Here is a 24,812-nt window from a genome sequence, read left to right as displayed (position 1 = left end):
GATGCCAAAGAATGGGTGGGAGGATGCTCCAGGACCAGTCTATGCAGGCAGTGACAGCAGGGAAGCAGCGTGGCACCAGGGAAACATCGCCAGCCCCAGCCCACCCACCACTGTCCCTCAGCAGGGTCGGGAGGATCCTGGGGTGTCCATGGCAGGCATAGTCCAAAGGGCTGTGGCCAAGAAGGAGGAAGGAAGGACAGCCTTGCCCAGGCTGCTCCCACTGTGTTCCCACACAACCCTGCAAAGCCAGAGTGACCCCCCTATCCACAGCTACCCCTGGATCCTTGCCCAGATCCTCCTCCTCCCTACACAGCCCCAAACTGTGGCCAGGTTTCCCTCCAGGAAAGATGGCACCACCCAAGTACATATTTCTCCATGAGGATCCCCCCACTGTTCCAGGATGGGGAAGAGGAGGAGGCTCCTTACACCCTTCTTCTGCCCAGGGACACTGGAAAGTACCAGCCATTCCACCACAGACATCTGTTTTACTTCCACCACAGACATCTATGTTTTACTGTGTATTTCCAAGGACATTTGACACACAACATTCAAAGGTTTGGGTAAGCAATATCTAAGTTGATGAGAGCTGATTTAAGTGTTTTACTTTCAGGGAACAAGGCATTTGAAACATGTCCCATTATATGTGAGTCTCCTGCTGAAGTGATGGTTCTCCAAGAAACCTGCAGGAGACGTGGATGGTGCCAGGGCAGCAGTTTAGTTGAAAGCGGTTTTATTGACTTTGTTCTGTCCTCAGCAGTCCAACTGAGAGACCTAGACCTTCTCATCTTCTTTAAAGCTGGATTATTTGGGCTGCTCCACACGAGACGAAGTCCCAGGACACACGGAAGGAGCTGATGCCCTGCAGTCATGCCTTGCCCTGTCTCCAGAACCACCCGCGGTTGCAGGCAGACTGGCAGACACAGGCAACAGCCCCCTGCTCCCACTGGGTGCCTGGCAAACCTCAGCAGACTCGAACTGCTAGCTCTCTTCTCGCCATAACAAATCTCCCTGTCCTTCACCATCGCCTCTCTCTCCTTCTGAAGCTTTGTTTTGGTAGAAAGCAGTTCACAAAGACTTTTACACAAACTCACCCAATGACAACTGCTTTATTACGCAAAATGATTCACTGGTGTTTAAAAATCCCACAAACAGGAGCCCTCACCGACTTTATGACCGACTTCCCACGAAAGCACTGAGGCCAGCAATGGCTAATGCTCCGTCTGGCATCGACTCCCTGTGAATATCTCTCAGCAATAACAACTGATAGCAGAGCTCAGAGCCTACACATCATCCTCCTGTTTGTACATAAATTCCCTTTAAAAGGATTTCAGCATCCTCACACTGCTTCTTCCCAAGCATTCAGGCTCTTAAAGCCAAGTCAGCCAGACAGAATGGTGCCACGCAACTACAAACAATGCAGGACAATTTTTTATTACAATACATGGCACGATTCTTTCTAAAAGCACTGCCAGTAATATGCAGTGTGTAAAAATACACATTCATCATAAAGAGGTTAGATACTAATTCCTGCAGCTTAATTTCTTCTTGAGGGCACCAGCCCATTTTTCAATTAAGGCAGGATAATATTATTAATCATAAAAAATTGCTGATGTGTAAAATTGTTTCCTTTCTGGCTAGCATTGGCTGAGAGACATCAGACATGCTGCCTCTGAATTAATCTAACTTTGTGGCAGTATGGAACCTGTATCATCCTTATTGGTGAGGATTCACGCTGCTCCCCCCAGCCTCAGCCAGGGGGAAAGGTGTGACCCTCAGGGAACATGCAGACCCACATCTCCACTGCATCAGGTGCAGGCTGGTAGCAAGAAGCCGATGGATATAGATCCTCATGGAAGATACAACACTGTCCCCCTGTCCACTGTGAGGCAAAACAGCTGGCATAAACAGGCAGCTCCATGCTAAGAGGGTGTTATAATGGTCTCTGTTGCCTGAGCATTTCCAGGGCACTGCATTTCAACATCCCCTGAAGAGAAAGAGGTTTCTGCCCCCTCCCTCAATTTTCTGTGCTGAATTTAGTATTGTGGGACTCTCTGGTGAGGTCATCAGTGCTTTCTCTTTAATGTTTTTCCCCCTTTCCTCAGTTGCTGAATGGGTTTGCCTAATTCTGACCAAAATAACTGCACCCGTTGCCTTCAGATCGCCACCAAAAGCAGAATGGAGGGGAAAAACCCAAACCCTCTAAAACAGTAAGCCATGAATTACAAAACCTCTCCTTGCCATGTAGGCAGAGAGGGAGACTGCTGGACTGTGACTTGGCAGGATCCAAGAAGATGCTGCAGAGGTGTGGGCATGCCAGCATCCTGCAGAAGGACAGCAGCTCTCTGCAAAGGCACACCCTAGTACCTGGCCCCTCACCCTGCCAAACTGGGGGCCTCTCAGAACAGCCCTGGTGTGAGTGCTCCACTCCACCCAGGCCAGATTATTTCAGGTGGGCAGGAGGGGACTGGCACATGCCCTGGTCCTGCTCCTGTAGCAGCCAACCATGACCTCCAGGAGCCCTCCACAGGACACAGAAGCACCCAAGTGAGGAGCAGGGCTGCCCCAGGCCCCTCTGTGCTGGGGCCAGGAAATGAACCTCCAGCAGGTTTGCTGAGGATGATGGAGCTGGAAGGAGACCGCCTGGTTCCTGGCTCCACAAATGCCTGACGTGTACTTGGGTGGCACAGATCCAGACAAAACGCCTTCTTTCCAGTTGTGTGTCCAACCCTTTTTCCATCTATGGGCAGTTTCCCTTCCACACATCACAAAGTCATATATCCCCTGACTTCTGTTGAGACTTTGCACCCCCTGCTCACAGGACCTCCCAGGAGCAGCTCATGGCTGTAATCTTCTTGGCAGCTCTACCCTTTTCCCATTGCCTGGAGAACTCTTGGCATCACTCCCAACTTGCGTGCCCCTGCCACTCATCTCTTCCCTCCTCGGTCTTTTTTCTCCCCGGTTCTGGAAACTGCACCCTCTGTATTTTTTTCCCTATAGTGACCAATCTTCTCCCAGCAGCGGAATTCCCCTCCTGTTTTTCCCACACATGATCAACTCCATAACACTATTCCAGTTATCTGCAGCCTTATGTCTTTAGTTTTCTGACATCACCAAATAGTTTCTTATCTGTGGCTGGTATTATTTATATACACATAAATATAAAAGGCCATCTTCCACCATCTTATCGACTAGTGACTGAGAATAAATCATGTAAGGAGAACGGGCCAGACTTTGGGACCACCTCGGGGAATAACCCACCCCACAGCTGTTGCCTCTTGGCAAATACTAGCAAGAAGAGCACATTCACTCTCAAGTCTGAGGAGGCAAATCACATAAACAGATATGGTTTCAGCCAAAAAAACTCCTTTCTGACAAGAGTCACTGCTATTCATATGACTAGGCTCATTAAGATCAGTGAGAACTGGAAAAAACTGCAGGATGGAGTCTGCGTGTGTCTCCTGGCTGAGATGTTCAGCTGTATTTTTCCTTGTGAAAAGGAAAACTATCCCTGCACCACAAAAACAATAAACATAGTGGGATTATTGGTCAGCAATTCAATGGATACTACTTCCAACAGCCCTATAGTTAGTAAGTTCTCAGTGACAGTAGTTGTTACAAACAACCGAACCACCAGAGAGATATTTCCATGTTATCTCTACCCATACATACATAAAAATACCAGTTTGTACAAATCCAAAGTATGTGAGGTTAAAGCTAATGGGCAAGCTTTGTTGAGCATCTCAAAAATCAAATTAACTGCAATCAAATTCATGGCACAACTCAGGGTTCATTTCATTACTATCAGAAAATTCAATCTCTGAAATCTTACAATATTAAGCTAAAGCAATGATCTTTCTGTTAAAGTTCTCTCTTTTTTCATTTCAAGGTGAAAAAAAGCTGGCACGCCTGGGGAAGGTGAGGGTGATAATTCCCAGTAGATACTACTGAAAGCCTGGCAAACATTTAATCAATTACCTTTATATAAAGGAAAGGAGAAAAAACCCAAACATCCTTTCAAACACACACTCAAAGACACGTTGTATTACCAATTCTACCTCTTGCATCTATTTCTACATCATGCCTTTTCCTGCACAAATGCATATAATAGGCATAAACACAAATGCATAGGTAGGCATATACATATTTAAATTCAAAATACAAATCCATTAGGGAGCTAGTTAAATCTACTCATTGCTGCAATAACTAATCACATCTCTGTGCTGTATTGCAAGCAATAAAGTCAGAAGTTCATTGCATTAAATTCAGGCATTTTCTTTTTTTTTAATGAAGCTGCCTTTTTGGTTTATTTCACAATATTCACTCTTTAACCTTACTGCAAGACCTAGCTGTAGAATACTCACTGCAATTTCAGACTCCTTTTTTATCCCTCCTCTTCAAGGTTTCCAACTAGGTTTCTCTGCGGGAGTCAAGTGCAGTTTTAATAAGGCAGATGAGGCAGGGCTTCTCAACTGCTTTTGATAGAGGTGAGGTGGTCAGCTCTTTATTGACTTTCTGCAGTACTGCAGCTACAGACTGTACAGACAACCTTGCTTTATGAGCATGCACCAGGCAGGAGGAAATGGGCCAGGAAATTTCCAGCCAGCAGTGTTTGATGCACTGCTTGAAAAGCTGCACAATGTGCATATAAAAAAAACTAGGGACAGCCTTTTTCGTCGTTGTTGTTGTTGCTAAACCATCAGGCTGCAGTTGCTACACGTACCTAGGAAAGCCTGCTCAGGAGCCATTTTAAGAATTAGAATGTCTCAGGAAAAGGAAAGAAAACAAGGCTGGTTATTTTGTGCACATTAGAGAGTGCTGCATATCAAAGATCCTTTTATAAACACTTGGAAAAATCACATGGGAGGTAATAACCCGCTGAATTATTTTCCTGTCCTTTTCTTGTGCAGGCAGCCACAGCACATCCACACTGTACGCAGTGCACAGCTGCACTGATATACACACATCCTCACAAGGAGGTGTGGAAAAAAAAGGAAGCAATCAAAGGCTAGTATCATGTACTATTAAGGTTTTATTGGTACCAGCATGGAGCAACTGCATCACTAATTAACGAACGCACACAGGCTACACACATCCTTCCAATCAAGTGGCAATAAACCCAGGTAGCCTTCTTTACTCTCATACATACATTACTTGAGCTATTTAGCCCACTCCTTGTTTTTCTGGACTGCACATTCCCCTCTTCCCCCACCATCCCACATCTACACCAGCAAGCCACATCCTTGAATTCTACTCTGACACGGGGGGTGAACATCCACAGCCCCATTCACGAGCTTCCCACACGGTGCCACTCTGGACTAAGTTTGTAACAGCAGACAGGGTCCAAGCCGTGCAGACAGGAGGTTTGGAACCCTCCCCCAGAGATGTCTCCACATATGCCGACACAAAAATACCCATTAAAATCAAGTTTGACATCTCTCTGTGCCTCTTTTACTCCCTGCCCACCGGGGACAACGTCCTCCTGCCCCAGGGGAGCACAGTGACGGTGAGCGGATCAAAGGCAGCAAGAAGGTTCAGACACACTGGTGATGGCAGCCCTACAAAAGCCAGAACAGACTTTAGTCCCTACAAAAATGTACCCACATAGGGCTGCACACCCCGGCTCGCCCCCAGCAGCAGCAGCTGCAGAACTGCTCCCGTCAGGCACTGGCTGAGGGAGCCAGGTCCCACCTCCTGCCGAAGCACCGCACCTGAGCATCCAGCCCTGCTGCATGGTACGCAGCAAAATTTCACATCTCTCAGCTAATTGCACAGCTCTTGGGGATTCTGAAAATAAAGCTATACACACAGAGGGGTTCAAAAACCTTACAGCTACAGTGTGCCTATCAGAGGATACACCCTTACTGCAAGCAAGACTTAACTATATGCTTAAATTCTACTGACTTCAGGGGACATAAGGATTTGCTTAACTTTCATTATACCAGTCATTTGTTTCACAGTTACCTGGATAATATGTCTTTGCCTTTTCATGTACAGCACTGAGCTCCCTCCACAGTAGGGTATTACTTCTTACACATAAATGGAAGAGCAGGTAGAAATTGAGGCATTTTTAGCTGGCTACCTGAAAAACATGGAAAAAGACGGGCAGATGGTATTGCTGCACACCGCAATGCTATCTGAGTGCTCCTGAATTTTCACCTGTGAGATAAGCATCAGTGAACAGCTACAACATAGTCCTTAAAGAAGGGTAAAGAAAGGACAGTAACCCATACCACAGAACATTTCCATACTGTGTTCCGCATTTTATTTTTAAAAATGAAGCTACAGGGAACAGACATCCTGTGAAATAACAGATGTTAGACTCTCACCATACATACAACACTTTAATTCAGATGACCTTGCTGAATTAGAAAGCTAAGCACAAGATAAATGTCCACTTTCTCTCCTCAATGACTGTCTTGAGTAGGGAAGGGGTGTGCTGGTGTTTGGTGATCCGTTTCCTCCCAGTTCCCCATCTGCAGTTCCCTTACACCACTTCAGCTTGTTTTTCCAAATCAGATGCTGCTGACATTGTGAATCTTATGAATTTTCTTTGCTGACAGGGATTAGATGCTGCTTCATTTAAACCCCCCAAATTGGCAGAAGCTGGAGACTGGCCTGGACCTGCTGCCAGTTTGTGCTCAGGCTCTACTCCCAGTAGGCAAAAGATGCTCAGGGCTTCTGGAGAGTCATATGCAATACATTGATTAATCAAAATTACATGCCAGTCTCTTTAAAGCAAAACTCAAACAGTCAAACATTTAATTATTGCTTTAATTCTTAAGATCTTTCTTTAATTCTTAAGATCTACATGTGTTCAAAATAAGAGAAGAAACAGACTGGCATGGTCTTTCCTTCTTTTGCTGGTGGCAAAGCAGATTATTCCTATCATGTTCTGCAGGGGTGCTGTCAAATGCTGTTTCAGGCTATGGGCCAAAACCTACCCCCAGCCCATGTGCTCAGATCCCACTGGCATCAATGATATCTCCACCATGGACTGACAGTAGTAAATGGGCAGAGATGTGCTGGCTGCTCAAATAGCACGATCTATGTGCTGAATAATTCATTTTAAACTGTTGCACAGATGTCAAAATGTTATTGCTGATTTCTAGCCAGCAGAATGGGCGTTTCTTCTCCTGATACGAGTGTGTCACTGCCTGTAACGCCAGAGAAGATTTGAGGGATGTCTCAGCCAAAGAGCAAAGCCTATACATGGCATGCCTGTGAACGTACAATTAAAGCCATCATTTAAGGTCACCTTTCACTCTCCTTATTAGGATTCTCCTGTGGATGCACACACCCACTGCCTTCAAAAAGTTTCAAAAAAGCAGCTTAAAACATGGCATGGTTACATAGGTTTGAGGGTAGTCTCCAACAATCACCTTCAGCTCGCTGGATTTTTGCTACTGTCCCATGGAAAAATTCTAAGTCCAAATAACTTAAGAGTCACAGATGAGTTTGGATAACAAAATAAATATAAAAAAAAGGAAACCCCCTCTGCCTCTGAAAATGGGAACAAATAAATGTATCCTACAGAGTTTGTCAGCCTAGCCATGGAGAAAACTCACTGGTAAAAGTCAAAGATCCTCCTACCCTCCAAAATCAAGGAAGAGAAAAGGAGTTTTCTGTGTTTCTCCTTTCACTAAACCTGGAGCAACCAACATGGTCCACTCTGACATTGTCCAGGCACTAGCTTTCCCAGCCAGGCAGCCAGGTGGGCTCCAGCTGCTGATGGCCAGCAGCTCCCTCCAGAGTGAGGTGGGAGTCCTCTGTGCGGGTGGGCTGAGGTGGCTGGGGGTGATGGGAGAAGTGGAAGGGAAATGGGAAAGATCCAAGAGAGTCACAGGTTTTGAACTGAGATCAGAGACCAGGGATCTCTGACACAAACCAAACAAGCAAATCCACCCTACACCAGCCCAGGAGCCTCTCTACTAGGGAGGCATCAGCTAAAAAAGTGGGATTTTTCATATTCCTAGATGGGCTTTTTCATGTCTCCTGGTCTATGTGGAAACAGACCTCGGCTTAATGAGGTCTAATTTGTTTCAGATCCATAGGTTTCTTTTTAATAATTAACAATCCCCATCACTCAGCAAAGTCATTCCTTACCCCTGACTACTTGCTATTAGGAATGAAATTTACTGTGAAATACTGTTAAAAGGTGGAAAGCAAGTGACATAATTCACGTTTTAATTAAAAAAAATATATATATCAGAGAAAGTTGGAACCATAGAAGGAATAATAACTGAATAAGCCTAAAAACTCCCACCCCAACCCAATGCCTACTCTTCCCCATCACCCACTTTATTCTTGTCATGCTATTTGAATTCTCCTAATTGACTTGTCTTACTGGATGCTCTATGCCCAAACCATATTTCAGCTTTTCGCTCTGCAATTCCAGGAACTAGAGAACGTGTCGGCATCATTACCATGAGCATTACACACCCTCACCCACAAGGGTCCAGGAACTACAATTAACACATTAAGAAATAATAACTGCCAAGGGAGCAACAGAAGATAAACAGCATGGAGCTGATGGAGCAAGAATTCTGCTTGGGAAAGGGCTGTCTCTTGGGTAACAGGCAAGGGAGAAGAATTGAAGTGCTGTGCAGCACTGCCCATTTACCAGAGAAAACCCCAAAACCAGTTGAGCTGTTCACACATTAATTTCTTGAAATTTAATTTCACTAAAAGTATTGCTGGCTTTAAACTAGATTTCAAAGGAATCCAAAGGCTCCTGTTCTCAAAGAAATAATAATCATGTCCTGTTCCAAAGTCTAAAATTGGTATATGTTTTTTGGTATTTGAGAACCTGCCCTGAAGTGCTGTGGGTTCGTCATTTTCTTGTTCTTCTTCAGTAGCAGTGAGAAATACTTATTTCTTTTACCCATACATTAAGATATATTGATAAAAAACAAACAAAAATACCTTTTTTCTTCTCCTCAGTACCTACTTTTGCGATTGCCTGAGGGGTTTTTTGTTTGGCTAGTTTGTTTGGGGGTTTTTTTAATAAATTTAAGTAATTGAGTTATTTTCCCAGTTTTCCCAAGATTTTTTAATGAAAAAAAATTTAGATTCTAGAGTCTTTTATTTAAAGCTTCCACTCTGAGAATGTTTTGTGTGAGGAGTCCTGCAGAAGCTGCACAACAAAAGCATGCCAACCATTTGGATACCTATCTATCTCCACCATTGTAACCAACAGAAATCATGGAGCATGCTGCTCCCTTTGGGCATCAGTCTTGACTTTAGTTATTGCTTTCAGGTGGACCAGCCAAAGGCCTTAAAATACTTTTCAGTGAGATTAGGGGCTGAAGGAACGTGATGGCACAGGCGAGGTTTATGAAATGCTTTGTCTTGAGTCTCTCCCACCTTGGGGCTGCACAACCACAGAAAACCCAATAAAAACACTGCCACTAAAACAACAACCTTTCCTACATTCACCCAAATCCCTGTGCAGGAAAAGGGAGGCAGAAGAGGCACAGACACAGAGGGCAGGACTAGCAGCTCTGCTCAAACCCACCTTTTGGGAGAGAAGGGTGCGCCCCTGGCAGCGGGACGATGCCTGTGACCCACGTGGGGTTTGTGACAGGCGTGATCCCCCCCCCACTGCCCCACGCATGGCTCATCAATCAGCTCAGACATTTCAGCAAATCACATGGCACTTTGTAAAAACACAATTGTTTTTATTTTCCAATTTTCCATGTTTTGTGTAGAGTGCTGCTGTGTTCAAGCGAAGTGAATAAAAGCATAAACAGCAAGCACCATCTGGAGAACATTCTTCCAGCATGCTGAGAAATAGCAGCCGCCTGTGCGCTACCTGCTATAAATAAATGTCATTAAAAAATGTCCAAAAAATTGTTTGTTCCTATTTGATGGAACTCTAGCCAGATAAAATTTTCCTTAACCCTGTCTTCAGGTACCCACCACCTTCACAGAAAAAAGCTCCAAACAGATGTAGATATTTGTCTCTCTTTCCTCTATGTTGATATGGGTATTACTAACAGAGTAGCAACCCTACCAACCCTACACATTACTCTAATAACAGCAACAGAGATTGCAACTTAAGCATAACACATGAACAAAGCACTGAAAATCCAAATGCTTTTTAAACTGTACCAGGTTCACAATAGGGAGATATCTCTCAGCCTGCTAGCAAGAGAACAGGCAAAATTATTCATTGTCCAAACTGATAGTGTATCAGTTTCGAGGGAAAAAAAACCAAAACACCCAGAAAGTCCATAATTTATTTTCAGTCAACACAAAGCCACATCTCCCTCTCTGCTGACAAAATACAGACCAAGCTGGCTGTGGGGCTGTGATGAGGCTCTGTGAAGGGTCGGAATTTGCTGTGTTTGTTTAATCACTGCAATTAGAGCCATGCAAATAATGGAGTTGTTTGCTATAGTGGCAAGGCTGGGGTAAAAAAAAATAAAAAGAAATTTTTGGGTTGAATGATTTAAAAACAATTTTGGTAAAATGAAAAAATAAAACTGTCTAGTTTGTTCTACTCAGACTCAACTCAGAATCCATTCAGTTCGAAATAAAATACATTTTCACGCTGGAACAAAGCATACGAGCAATTGTCATTTTTCCTTCTTTTCTTTTTTTTGTTCGTCAGACAAACATTTTCAGCACCCAGGAAGGGATGTTTAGAAGAGCTTGCTGCTTCTTGGGGAGGGAGGAGAAGATCTGACTATCCCTTATCCCAGCCTTGGACACACCTCACACTGTTGGGCAGGGACAGGGCTGAGTGCTGCATCTTTTCCCCTTAAGGAAGGTGCTGCCAGCCCTTCTCTTCCCCCACGCCCTGCTCTGGGCAGCCGCCCTGCCCAGGGAGCCCAAGGGTGGCAGGTAGATTTGGGCATGGGAACAGCAGCACTGCCTTTTCTTGGTTACACACGGCTCAGCCACAGCTGGCACTGGGTGACTCTCGCCGCAGTGACCCACATGAGGCTGGCGTGTGCTCTGGGATTTGGCATGGGGCTGAGTGTCCAGAGGCTGACACTGGACACAGTCTGAAGCCTCCCCAATGAGTCACTGGCCACCAGTAGGAAGGAAGATTTGAAGAACTTTTAGCGGTTTTGTCCCTTGTTTCAGACCCCCTTATATTGGCAGATGTCATGAAGTGAGAGGAGCGAATCTGTCTTGTTCAACAGAATCCACAGAAACAGGCTGGGTCCCTTTCACAACAGAGTGGCTGAGATTCCTGAGGCACAGGACACATCACCAGCATAGCCACCCACCATCATTTAAGGCCAAGAGTGGAAATGATGGACATAAGTCAGATCAGGTCCGTCCCTTGAGCTATGCCACTTTGTCCGAACCCGAAGCTGTTGTACACTGGTGTGATAGCAGAGCAGCTCTGCTAAAGCCTTGCTTTTGGCTGGGACTGGCCACCATTCCCACTGGAAGCGAAGGCATCATTCCCACCATATTTTATTCTCTGCTTTCACTGGGACTCAATGTGCAAGCAACTGCATGAATAGGGATGAGGGTCCAGTCCTTTCCCTGATGAAATCATCATCTCAAACACAGCAAGGTCAGGAAATGATAACATGGTTAGAGTTCTCATAGGCCATGTTTTCCTAATATTTATATTTTAGCTACTTTTATTTACAGAGTCCACTCACACTAGTTAAATTATATACTTTGTAAAAGAATACAAAGGATGTCTGGAAATGAATACACTGGACTATTGATTTTGTTAGGATAATAATGATGATTATCATGATTAACCAGCCTCGATGAGTAAGATTTTACTAGACCAGGTGTGGAGGGAAGGCAGGGGGTGGGAACATGGCTGTCTGTCCATGCACGCACACATGCGTGTGTACGGGGGGGAAGGGTTGTTCTTTGTTTTGTTTTTGCCTTTGGTCAAATTCAAACAATGTGCAGTAACAAGAAGTAAATGTCATTTTCCTCCCATCTATCTTAATTTGGCATCCATTTTAAAGCTTACCTTTGACCTTTTAAAATGTTAATACACTTAAGCAGATATAAAAAACACAAAGCTCCTGGAGAAATTAATCACAGCCATATCATGATGCTGGTCTAAAAATGTAACATCAGTTGTTTTCCTCTTTAAAGAAACATTTGTCCAATGCAGCAGCAGTAACTATGCTACAATTACCTATTATTTCCTTTTCAAACAAATAACCACATTAAATGCTATAGCAAAACCCTTTCAGCATAACCAGCACAGTCTACCATGAATCTGTTTTGTTGAGTAACTGCCTAGAATCACAGCAAGGGTCCTGAAAAGGACCTTGAGAAGGGTCCTAACCCATCCCTCAGCCCCAGGCAGGGCCAGCTAAATCTAAACCTTTCTTGACAGGAAACCTTATTTAGATTTCCTTGAAGTAGCAGCCTTTAATAGAACTGGGGAAAATTGCACAATTCAAAAGGTATTTTATATATATATATACACATCTGAAAATAATTTATATATGAGTACTATGTATACAAATAAGAAAATACTAAGAGATACAAAGAGACAACCTTGATCTAAATGATAAGTCTCCCTCCTCTGATCACTTCATACCCTCTAACCAAAGAGTTCAAAACAGGAAACTCTAATAAAAACACATCCTTCCTTTTTAAAAATAAAAGGCTACTCAATTGAGAACTTCAGCTCCTTGGAAATGCAGGAGAACCTCTTCTCAAGAAAATCAGAATTATCAGGTCCCAAAATATTTGGGTCTTTATGCTGCAGAGCAAAGAGCTCTTCAGTTCCACCAAGAAGTAAATATAAAGTAAGAGTGTTGACCAGCCTTTTCAGTAACCAAAGTGAGTCCTGTAGCCTGTTTGTGATCAAAGGCATCCACCTTGTCTCCTGACCCAGTCATTTCAGGCGGGAGGCTGTGCTAGGTCCCTCCAGGACAGTCACTGCACAGTTCTGAGGTTACATGCTATGAACATGGGCATCCATAGCACACAGCCTTCTGCTGCTCCCACTTTCCTGTCCGTAGCACTCATGGCATCCAGTTGATGGCTATCCCCATCAATTTAATATCCCCCTTTAGAGGACAGAAAGTTGGGGTGACAACCAAAATGCATCCTAAAAGAGAAGTGATGATTTCATAGCTAAACACAGCTGTTACATGAGCATCTACAAAACCATCAGTTAGGGACCTAAAGATCAAACCCAAACCAAAGACAGATGCACTTCCTCAGTGAGCAGGGAAGTAAATTCCTTGCATCTATTTTCTTCCACCTACCAACATTACTTTGGTTGTAGTGCAATTGGAGCATGGTCAAGCAGTTTTCTGCCAAATGAACAGAAGCTCAGGCACAAGGGCGTGGGGAGATGTGAGATACTGACTTTGGCACCACCAGGCCCACAGAGAGAACAACACCCCTTGATGTATCCTGCACACACGGCACAGCAGAGCTCTAATGCAGAGCCCAGTTTCTTCTGCCACAGATGCTTTGTGAATCCACCCTAAGCATACATGGCTTCTCCAGACAGGAAAAGGCAAGAAGTAACTCCATCCATCCCCCAGGGACCAGAGATGAATTACAAGCATGTCACACAACAACAGAACGGCTTTTCTGTGTGCTCCTTCTAGGATCTGCTTATATGTTCCTACTTCCTTCTGGCTTCCCCTCAGCATTCCACAGCCTGCAGAGCAAGCTTTGGCTATGTCAGAAGTCCTTTTCCTCCACCTTTCTGCAGGACAGACCTCTGAGAGCTGCCTCTGATCTCCAGCCCCATCACCAAGGCTGGAGATGAAGGCATCTTTTATTCAGACAGGAATGCCTGATTCTTGGTTAAGAAAATCCTGATTAAAAAACAATGTGTTGCCCTTCCTGTTTGCTTTGCAGTGGCCTTGTGTAGATCCACCTCTACAGCAAGTGATCCATCACCAACCACCAGAAAGATGTGTATCATGCAAATACAAAAATACCTCACATTTCACCTTATTTTCTGTGTCTTCCATTCCCATTGGCCATCTATTCCAATGCTCCTCACTATCTTTTCTTTAACCTAATTATTACAGATATGTATGGAACACCTAATAGTTTTCTTTTAACCAAGGACTATTTTGTGCAATACTGTCACATAAACTTCAAAGACAATCAGATTTAAAAGAAAATAAATACAATGAATCCACATTTCTCACTTTGTCACTCCTAACCCTTTGTTTCTTGATTTTTTTTTGCTTACATGCTTTTGTCGAACTGTTTGTGAACAGTTTATTCACCATATTCTGATAATCACAGACTGGAACTACAGTAACACTCCTCTAGTTAATTAATTTATTCACTAGGCACAGATTAATAACGGATAAGCTACAAAAAGTTGCTATTGTCTGAGCCAGTCACCAAGTAACTAACTTGGCCATTCAGGCAGGGAGAAGTTTTCCTCTCTGAAAGGTGACAAGTAGCTATGTAATGACTTCTATTATTTTCTCAATAAACTCAGAGAAAATAGGACATTGCAGCTAGAAAAACACAGAAAGAGAAATTAGCTGCTACTGTCATTAAGGATTCAGAGACTGATAAAGAACAGTTGGTGCAATGCAGCTGGAGAGGCTTTTCGGAGTAAAGTGATTATTCTCTGGCCATTAACAAATTATTTTTTCCTGGACTGAAAGATCTGCACTCCTCCAAATAACCTGGCTTTGCTATGAGGAACACACTGACTGCCAGGGCAGGCAAGAGCCACTGCCCTCTTGGCTCTCCTGGTGGCCACTACACTTCCATCTCTTTGTTTCCATGCCACAGGAAAAGTGCAGAATAATTAAAAGGTTGAAGCACATGCAGACATTGGAAGAGAGACTGGTTTTCAAAATTAGCCTCACCAAATGAATTTGGAGCTGCACCCAGAATGTTCAGGGGCCTGCCCTGAGCAGCCCCACTGAAGCTTAGTTAGGTGCCACAGCAAACTTCCCTCACCCCTCTTGTCAATCAGAGCTCACCCCCAACCATCAGCTCAAAGGTAACACGATGATAACACATTTGGGGACACAGCCAGTCAGTCCTGGGGCTTATTCTGATATCTCTGTGCCTGCCATCAGGGAGGTAGGGGGAGCCCAAACCCATACCCAGCTTGTCCTCCAAGTCAACAGCAGAGTTGCCTTCCTTCTGCTGTAGTGGCTGCCCTCTAGCCGCTCTAAAAGGAGTGGGAGCAATACAGAGACCTGGAACCTACTAAGCTGAAGGACACCTTTCTTCTGAAGAGGGTGGAAGGAACAGGAGACCTGTCCTAGGCTCTTTCTTTAATTCTTGAGAACATTTAGCCCTCTGATATCTTAAAGAAGCATTTCCAAACTACATGCTCAAATTGAGATCAGTGATAAGTAGTGTCCCTCAGAGGTCCATACTGGGACTGGTATCCTTTAATAACTTCATCATTGACACAAACAGTGGGATCAACGACACCCGCCACTCTTGTGAGACCCTGCCTGGAATAGTGCATTCAGCTCTGGGGTCCTCAGCACGGGAAAGACATGGACTTGTTGGAACAGATCCAGAGGAGGACCATGAAGATGATCCCAGGCTTGGAGCACCCCTCCTATGAGGACAGGCTGAGAGAGCTGGGGCTGTTCATTCTGGAGAAGAGAAGGCTCCAGGAAAAACTTACAGCATCTTCCAATACCTAATGAGGACCGACAGGACAGACAGGGACAGACTACAGGGACAGACATCTTAGCAGGGCCTATTGCAATAGGACAAGGGGTAATGGTTTTAAAACTCACTTGGAGAGTGAGGAGACACTGCAGCAGGTTGTCCACAGAGATGGCAAATGTCCCATGCCTGGAAACATTCCAAGACAGGTTGGACAGGGCTCTGAGCAACCTAATCTAGTTGAAGATGTCCCTGCTTACTGCAGGGGGGTTGGACTAGACGACCTATAAGGTTCCTACTGATCCAACTATTCTATGACTCTTTTAACTAGGAAATACAAAAGGATGCTGGAAACAGGTCCTGCTCAGAGGGGGATCCAGTCACTCACACTCAAAGCCAGCAACTGAGTGTGGAGTTGCAGCTGACACAAGGGTCCCCGAGACACCCAGCCACCCACAGGACAGGCAAAATCCTACAGATGTGACCCTGTAAACTCACCTCACCCATGTTACAGCACTGCTCTGTACACTAAAGGACAGCATGGATAGAACTGGGTGGGGTGAGAAAAAAGGAAAGCCAGAACTAACAAGCAACATTAAATCACCCAGCTGAGCAGCTTCTCCACAAAGTGGCTATTTACAGAGTAGCTCAGTGCCCTGAGAGAGATGGGCAATATTGCAAACCCAGGAAAGGAAATCCCCTAGGAGAACTGAGACAGGCTAACGAAAATCCCCACAGCCTAGGACCTCACACACAGCCACCTCTTTTTTGGAATCTTGAGTCTTGAATCCTTTGGGAGGATTTAGGCCTATGGCTTTGAACCTAAGATAAGGAAAACTTTTTCATCCTGAAAACAGTCTGTGAAACTCAAGCAATGCTGGGAAGTGTATCACTGTATTGTTATTCTGTAGATGCTCTTTCTGGAGGCAGGACCCAGCACAGCCTGATCTCAAAACAAAGCCATCCGTGGCTAGCGCCACACATCACCAACCATCTCCTTCCTCTCGAAATAAAATAAAATGAAAGCAAGTACCCCCATAAATCATTCATCCATCCATCCCAGTTTCATAACAATAATATTTGTCAGCTCCCATTTTATGTCCTTTTCTGGCTGCCTGTTCTACAAAGCCACCATTTCAGCTGCCTGTGCACACAGACCAGTGAGCATACAGCACCACAACAGCTCCCACACTCCTATCCGCCTGCCTGTGGAGAGGATGGCCACTTCTCTTCCACAAACCCTCACCTGCAATGCCATCGATTTTTCAGGGGATTTTTTAAAGTATCTTTTTTTTTATCAGTACCTCTGGGGCACCCATCAGAAGTACTCAGCTACTGTAACAATCACATGATTTATGTAAAAGTAATTGGGGTTAAACTATCTGCCACATCAAACTCTTCACATTTGGCCCCATCTTTAGGACCTAGAAACATCTGAAATAAATAAAGCCATGTGTCATTTAACAGGGTCTGGGCTTAATTAGGATCATTCTGGATTTTATGGGAAAAGCCTTGTCCTGCCAGCTTTACATAGCTAGTCTATCACTTGCAAGGTTATCTGTTTTTTTTTTTCCTTTACTACCTACATCAAAATATTTTTCCACACAGCTTTTCTTTTTCCTTTTTTTTTTTTTTTTCATCCTCCAACCAGCTGGATGACAACCACTCCTTATCTTTGGCTGTCTTCCATGCTAAAATAAGAATGCCGTTGTTACGCCGAGGGAGCTGCACCCTTCCACCTCCGTTCCCTCCCGGCCAGCACGCAGCTGGCTGTGCAGGAATGCCCCAGGTCCCATTTTCTGGTCATTTTTCTGTGACATTGATGAAATTTACCCTTTAGCTATAATTTCTATTTCTAAATCACACCAGGCCTCTCGCGTCACGGGTTTTGTAGCCTCAAGTGACGGTCTGTGTCCTGAAGAGCTGGTGATCCTCAGCCCATCTCCACTGCCACTTGCTTCCCTGCCTTGACGAAGGCTCACCGACACGAGGGCGAGCACGCAGCCAAACACGGCTCAAACGATGCTGAGCGATTCCATCAGCAGCAGAGAATGACTGGATTAGGAGTGGGGTAGGATTAGAGGCTGATGAGCTGCTGTTACGAGGCTGCTACGTCTGTACGATTGGCTCCAGCAGCAGTATTTGAATGTCAAACCGTATCCCCTCGGAACAGAGACGTACCACCTACACTGGGTTTCAGACTGCTGTGCACAAGGCAGCTGGTGGAAAGTAAGGGGTTTGAGCTGGGGTCGGAACAGACAGCCCTGAATAGACGAGACCTTGGCAGGTCAGGCAGAGATGAGGAGAGAGGGAAACATGAAATGATTTGCCCACAGCTACACTGGTAGTTTGTGTCAGAGGCAGAAACGGGAGCCAGATTTTTTTTAAAAAATTAGTTCCTCATGCAGGAGATGAGCCAGAAGCCTTTGTTACATCTAAATGCATTTTTTCCCCTGTAATTCATACTGCTGCAGGCTCTGTACTGTGAACTCATGCATCCTGAAGTTGTAGGGTGCTCAGTGTGACCTGCTGATTGCACATGCCAAGCCCGCTACATGACTAGCTCCATTCTCCAGCCCATGCCGACAATGCAATCGGTGCCTGTTGCAAAGCTTAACCCTTGGCTTTTTTTTTTTTTTTTTTTTTTTTTTTTTTTGCTAGGAAGTGATCAGGACCCTGCAAAACCCACCACGGAGGTGATTTCCAGTCTGACCCAGATAGCTCTGGCTACCGGATCGCCTCCAGAATTTAATGCATACACAGGAACTCAGCAGCACACTCCAGTCAGCACAGTAATCCCCTCTTCAAATTTAGCTTCAATCATCTCTGAAGGTGAAAGGGACTTCAGCTTCTCCCTACTGGAGCTCCTCACAGAAATACTATAAAATTCAGCAGAGATGCCAAGCACAAAATAGTGAGGCTGCATTAATTGATCAGGCTGCTCTAGCAGAGCGGTGCAGGAAACCACCCTGCCTATCAGCAGCTTCCTCTGCGAGTTACTGTAGTTACATCTGATTAACCGGGGCCACTCACAGCGTCATGAAATGGAAGGAAAGGCTTTTCAAATTTACATATTAAAAAAACGGAGGTGTGCTGATTTCTGTCCTATGGAGTGTTTCAGACATAACATTAGTAATCAGTAGCGTATTTGTGAGGAAATCTTTACTTTGAATGCTAAGCTGCCTTGCTAATGATAAATGACATGAAAGGTGTTACTTAGAAAAAAGAACATTTCCTCATCAAGTTTAAACGGAAAACACCTGAAGAATTAATGGGCAACCAGATACTCTTTCCTCTTTAACAATACATCCCCATTAGACAACACAGGTATTTTGAACCCTGCATTTGAATAATTTTCTGTTTAGAAAAATAATTCTGATGGAGAACATGCAAGAAAACTACCATCAAGAGCGGTAAATAAACCAAAGCCGAACTAATCTCTCAAAAAAGAGGTATGTTGGGGGTGAAATGAGAGAAGGAGAATAACTGCCCTGCAACTCCTGCCCAGGGCGCTTGCAACCCTGCAGCATCCCCCCGCAGGGATGCAGAACTTCTGGAGCACGACACTTCGCCCTGGCACCCACCGCCACGTACACCCGGACCGCTGCGACGCCGGCGCAGATGACCCACGCCCCGCGACAGCCTCATCCAGAAAAAGCCATTAAGGGAGACGCAGGTGACAGTCCATCCGCCTGGCAGACTTCGCCAGGAAGCCGGGCGGCAGAAGGAGGAATTTCTGCCCCAACTTTGGAAGGGTAAATTCTCCCCCAGCTTCTCGCCTGTGACTGGCTACGCCAGGGACCCCAAATCATCCCATTACCGCCCATCTTGAAATCCGCCCGGCATGTTTTCAATCTCCCTCGGGCAGAGCGCGGAGCGGGCGCGGACCCGCGGGCGCGGACCCGCCGCCGTGGCCCCGCCGTGTGCGCGGTGTCGCCCGCGGGGCGGGAGCCGGGAGCCGCGGGGGGCGATGCCTGGCGGCGGCACGCACCGCTCCAACGCGCACCGACCGCCGTGATTTTGGAGAAGTTGCGCAGGCAGGAGGAGAAGGAGGAGGAGGAGGAGGAGGAGGAGGAAGGGCGGGGGTGGGGTGGGTGGCTCTGCTCGTGCGGTCACGGTCTCGCCCCGTGCCTCTCCCCGCCGCGGTCCCTCCGCGCCCCCCCACCGCCGCAGCCCCACTGCCGGGACAACCCGCACAAAGCCGCCGCCGCCGCCACCACCGGGATCTCGCTGCGCCCGCTCGGCGCCACCAGAAACAATAGTCACGGGCCGAAGCGGGGACCGCGGGGCCGCCGCCCTCCCCACGGTACCGCAGCGCCCGGCCGCCGGTGGGGAAGCAGGCTCGGGGAGGCTGGGATTCCCGCAAAACGCCGCCGCCCCGGCCAACCTGTCACCGCTCCGCCCGCCCCGGGCTGTCGGTGCGCATCCCCTCCGCGGCACCTACCTCCGGTGGAGGGTGCGGCAGCCCCTAGGTGGGCTCCATGGGGCCGCAGCCGCCGCCCGCTCTGTCAAGCGCGGCCGCCGCCGCCGGGGACGCGCCGCCCTGCCCTGCCCGGTACCGCGTCCCGCTCCCCCCGCGCCGGGCGGGCCGGGGCGGGGCCAGCGCCGGGGGCGGGCCCGGCACAACCTGCGCCACGCCCGCCAGCGCCGCCCCCCGCGCCCCGCGGGGATGGGAGCGCCGCCGGTCCCGCGGTGCCGCGCCGGGAAAGGCCCCGGGAACGGCCCCGGGAACGGCCCCGGGAACGGCCCCGGGAACGGCCCGGGCCACGGGAGGATGCTGCGGCAGGCAGCGTCATCCTTCTGCGTAAACCTCGAGCGTTTTTAGCTCCCTGTTTGCTTGAAGTTTTGACCTTGTCTCCTCTGCGTCTATCTCGGATTGACCACGATTCTGACTTCCTGTTTTGCTTTATTCCCCTTCTACTTCTTTGCCCTTTTTAATTCCTCCACCCGCCCGCGCCCCCCCCCCCCCCCCCCCCCCGCCCGTCTTTTTCATCCTCGCTTTCCCTTGTCCCCGTTTTCCCATCAGACACTGAATATCCAAAGCCCCTTGACCTCAGGCTCTGGGCTTTAAAACGGTTTTGTCAAGGGCAGAAGAGTTTTTCTGTAGGTTTCAAATCGCTATTAAGTGTCGCCAGCAGCTTATTGGAAGGTGCGGTGCATTAAAGTAAATCCATGGCTAGTATTACATAATATGCCCTCGAATGTACATAAAAGATGATTGTAATTCCATCTGGATTTCTGTTGATATTAGCAAACCGCTCAAGATTTCCTCTTGCGGTTTAATGGGCTTTTCAAAACCTTTGACTGGTACCGGATCAAACAGATTATGATTTAAGAAAGGGTAAAGCACACACACTCATGACATCGTAGGAATTAGTGAAAGAAGAAGAAAAAAAAAAACTTAGTAGGTCATCTGCCTAATCCATCTTCCAAAAGAGAGTAGGAATGTCCCTCATGCAATAATTTATGGACATTTGTCTAGTTTTCTTTCAAATGCTCCAAATATGTGGCTTCCTCATTGCCCTTAGGAATTTAGGTCAAGCTGCCTGAGAGGGAGTTTCATAGCATCTTGGGATTTAAAATCCACTACTGTTATTCCAAAGTGGTTGGTTTGTTGGGTTTTTTTTCCCCAGAGAGCACAACTCTACAGTTGCAGTTGGTCATTTATTTCTTGCCCATCATCATGGAAGGATTTTGGCCATCGCTTTCCCTAGGTTGAGAGCCCAGGGACATGCACAGCTGAGAAAATGTCAGCTTCATGCTCAGTGTGGCCAAAAGAGTGACTCAAATGTCAGGACTTGTTAGGAGAGCAACGAAGAGGAAAAGATTTTACATTGGAAAATATGTGCTGGACCTGTGCTCTGAATACTGCTGGAATTCTGGTCTCACCTTCTCAAAACGGATATAGTAGAGCTGGAAAAGATTTGTAGGAGGCTAGCAGTGATAATCCATGGCTTGAAAGGGTTTTCTAGTTAGGTACACGCACACTGGCAAGAGGCTCCAGAAGGGAGATGTGACAGAGGTTCCTCAAATCTCATGCAGCATGGAGAGGGTGAGCAGGGGCTGGTGGCTCTGGCTTCCAGCACAAAAGGGAGAGGCCATTAACAGACTCCCTGACTGTACAGAGGTGATTCTTCGTGCAAACACAGCTGTGGAGCCCTTTGCCATCTGACAGCAGGCAGTTGATGTCATTTTGAGGGGAAAATGAACGAATTAACAGGAGAGAAATCCACAGAGAGCAACCAAATCACAGTTTGCTCCATGACAAATGCCTCATGGCTGGGCTTGCTGTGTTTTTGCCCTTTCCCCTTGGTGTAGGTTGATAGTCGATGGTCACTTGCCAGCAGTGAATACACCTCTCGGATTTAATGTCACACCTGTGCTAATTTTGTGCTGCCCACAGCTTTCCTAATGCCCTTACTGCATAGATTTGAGTAGCAAAAGGGATGAGTGGCTTTCAGAGGGAGAATGTCACTGCTGTACCAACATGTGGCATATCATGGAAGTTGGAATCATCAAAACCCACTGAAAAAAACATCATTATGCATTGAGTCACTGAAGAGAGAGAGGTTGCGAAGAAGTTTCTGTCACTCTTCTAAAATGTGACAGAAATAATCAAATCTAGCTGTGGCCTGGGGACAGTGACCTTAATTTAAAATCAATCAAAAATCCCTCTCTCAGTGGCAGCTGATTGTCCCGTATACTTTCAGACTGATGCCCTCCCAGGCCTGCCATTGTCAGTGCTGTTACACAAGTGGGTAAGCATTGTGTTGTCTCCTTGTCTTCCCTCCTCCTCCATGTCTTTGAAGCTGAGATAGCATGGTCTTAAACTTCTCCATGTTTCTGGCAGAAGAATTTATTCTGTGCATTAATTTATAAATCTGTACATGTATGCCTCAGTATGGCTGCTTTATCCATGCAGCTTCTCCAGAAATCTTCCAGTTCCATACTGTATCTTGGTAGAAAAAACTAGCTCTAGTGAGGTGGGTTGCCACACAGGAGGCAAACTACAGCAAGAAGGAAAATGAGAGAGCCCGAACTATGTATGTGAATGACTTTGGTCAAGTGACTCAAGGTTATAGTGTTTTATGGGCCTGATCCCACAGACTGTTTCCACACTGTTTGTGCAGAATCATGTATTCAGGTAGATCAGGATAGTCACCACTTGCCTGTGATGTTGCTCCACCTCCACCTAAATCCCAGCACGAATTCACGTATGTGGCTGTCCTCAGCTCCCATGTAAACTGTGTTCTAAAGTTGGGTGTCTAAGGTAACTCTGCAGAGAGGATCTGCATGAACCTGGTGCATTGTCTGTGCTGATAAACGTGACATCTTTCCTTTTGACAGGCATGTAAAGCAATCAGCAGTGTCACTCATCTCACCCAATCTATCACTTGATCACGTAGAAACTCTTTGATTCCAGGATAGTACTATACAGTAGCAAAATTAATACTGCCAGGTGTGATTACTCACATAGCAATGCAGGATGCATTGCAAGCTTTAAATTCTGCATAGGCAGCCACACTGCAAATGCTGGGTGGGAAGAACTGGCAGACGAGTGCACACACACTGTCTGTTGGGAGCATTCAGAGCCCAGCAAGAGCCCTCATTGCACCTAAAATGGGGGTTCTGAGCAGATGCAAGATTCATAGTGACAGAAGTAATTTTCAGGTTTTCCTCTAATAATATATAGGCAGAAGTAAGCCTGTGGCAAGTCCAAATTGAGTACTGAGCAGCTTTAAAATTGTTTAAGGCATTATCTATTATAAGGAAGTTTATAAAGCTCCATCTCCATTATTTCAGTTTTCACAAGGTCATAATCCACTTGACCCTCGTGGTTTATTTCATCACTATTGTCCCTCAGAGGAATTATAACCTTTACCATTACCACTCGCTAAATATATCACAAGGTTTTAGTGATAATGTTGTAAATCACCAAGCTCAGCTTTGTTGCTTGTAATGTGACCATAGTATATACTGGTCTTTGATGCAGTGATTGTCAGCCTGATCTAGTTATAGTTCTTTAACTATTTTTTAATGGGAGGAACACATACTACCAGATATGAATCTATATTTGATTTCCTTTAACATTTAAAAATTGCCTTTTTCTAAGGTCATCTGAACTTCAACTGCAGACTTTTTAGGCAAAGTTTCTGCAATTAAACCTGGAAAATACAAACTCATGGATATTGAAATCAAGCACAGTGACTTCAAGAACAGCATTCTCACAATTGTTTCTCTTTTCAGTTAAATGTATGAGCATTTGGTAGAAATCATATGTAATTTGATCATCCTGCAAGCGTTTAGTGAGAAGAGCAAAGATATCACACATAGGCAAGGTTAATTACTATATTGGTTTTTAAAAGGATAAGCTATGGGGAAGCTAATGATGACTGAGAATTTTGGATAACAGTAATGCATATAACTATGCTGCTTTTTACATTTCAGTCTGTTTTCTACCAGAAAGTTGGTCCCTTGTCAGCCCCCCAAAAGTCTTGAAGAGAATTTGTCATAGCAAAGATGTGCTATGGAAGCCAATCATCAGTTGCACTTAAAGATTGGCTAGCATCAGAAGAAGTTGGCCTCAAAACTGTTTTGACAAGACATACATTGTTAAGCAGTAATTGGGATCCAGTTGAACTCCTTCTGGCTCCAAGAAGGATTAAGCACTACTATAAATCAGGCTTACTTTCTGGGACTACTGGGATCCAAAATTTCTTTGCAGCAGCACCTGCAGAAGTTTATCTGACAGGATATTGTAGGGCAGGTCTGGGCATACGATGCCATTTCTGGTGATGTATGGCGAAACACCTTGAACCAAAAATCTCTCATCTTATGAAACTGTGGAAATCTATCTTTGGGGAGGAGGAGAAGGAGTTATCCGTCTTTATTCTACAGACCCTTCCACTGTGGCAAATGGAAGAGGGGTGCACTTCAGCATCCCCCCCTCTCCACCAACCCACAGGCTTGCATTTAGGATGCAATTCATTTGACCTTTCTTAGACATGTACTTTAGGAAGAAATAAATCACTCCCCAAGCATCAGTGTTTCTCTATCGACCACAAAAGGATCAGAGAGTGATTACTTCAGAGGCAGGTGTCTATATTGCAGGCTGTCTACAAGCAGTTAGGCAAATCCCAGGCAGATCTTCCTATAATGCTGCTCTTACAGTGACTGTTAAATTGTTTCACAAAGATTTTTATTTCTGTATCACAAGTATATAAAAAACCATATTTTTCTCCTTCTTT

General features: G+C 45.7%; 1 protein-coding gene across 3 annotated transcripts in view; it reads right to left on the bottom strand.

Moving 5' to 3' along the window:
* The window catches only part of RAI2 (retinoic acid induced 2), a 44,756-nt gene extending 24,625 nt beyond the window's left edge, over window positions 1-20,131 (bottom strand). The window contains exons 1-2 of one of the 3 annotated variants that reach the window (XM_066176891.1): window positions 20,009-20,131; window positions 5,962-6,079 (exon numbers count right to left, since the gene is read on the bottom strand). The gene's annotated coding sequence lies outside the window, so the exon portion shown is untranslated. Of the gene's footprint in view, window positions 1-5,961; window positions 6,080-19,384; window positions 19,594-20,008 lie in introns of those variants that run through there. The other 2 variants (XM_066176890.1, XM_066176892.1) reach the window with 2 other exon arrangements.
* Window positions 20,132-24,812: the final 4,681 nt, after the last annotated feature.

This window comes from Chamaea fasciata, unplaced genomic scaffold (genome assembly GCF_029207755.1).
Source record: "Chamaea fasciata isolate MVZ Bird 193981 ecotype frontalis unplaced genomic scaffold, bChaFas1.0.hap1 SCAF_2, whole genome shotgun sequence".
NCBI lineage: Eukaryota > Metazoa > Chordata > Aves > Passeriformes > Sylviidae > Chamaea > Chamaea fasciata.
This window is presented reverse-complemented; position numbering and strand designations above follow the sequence as displayed.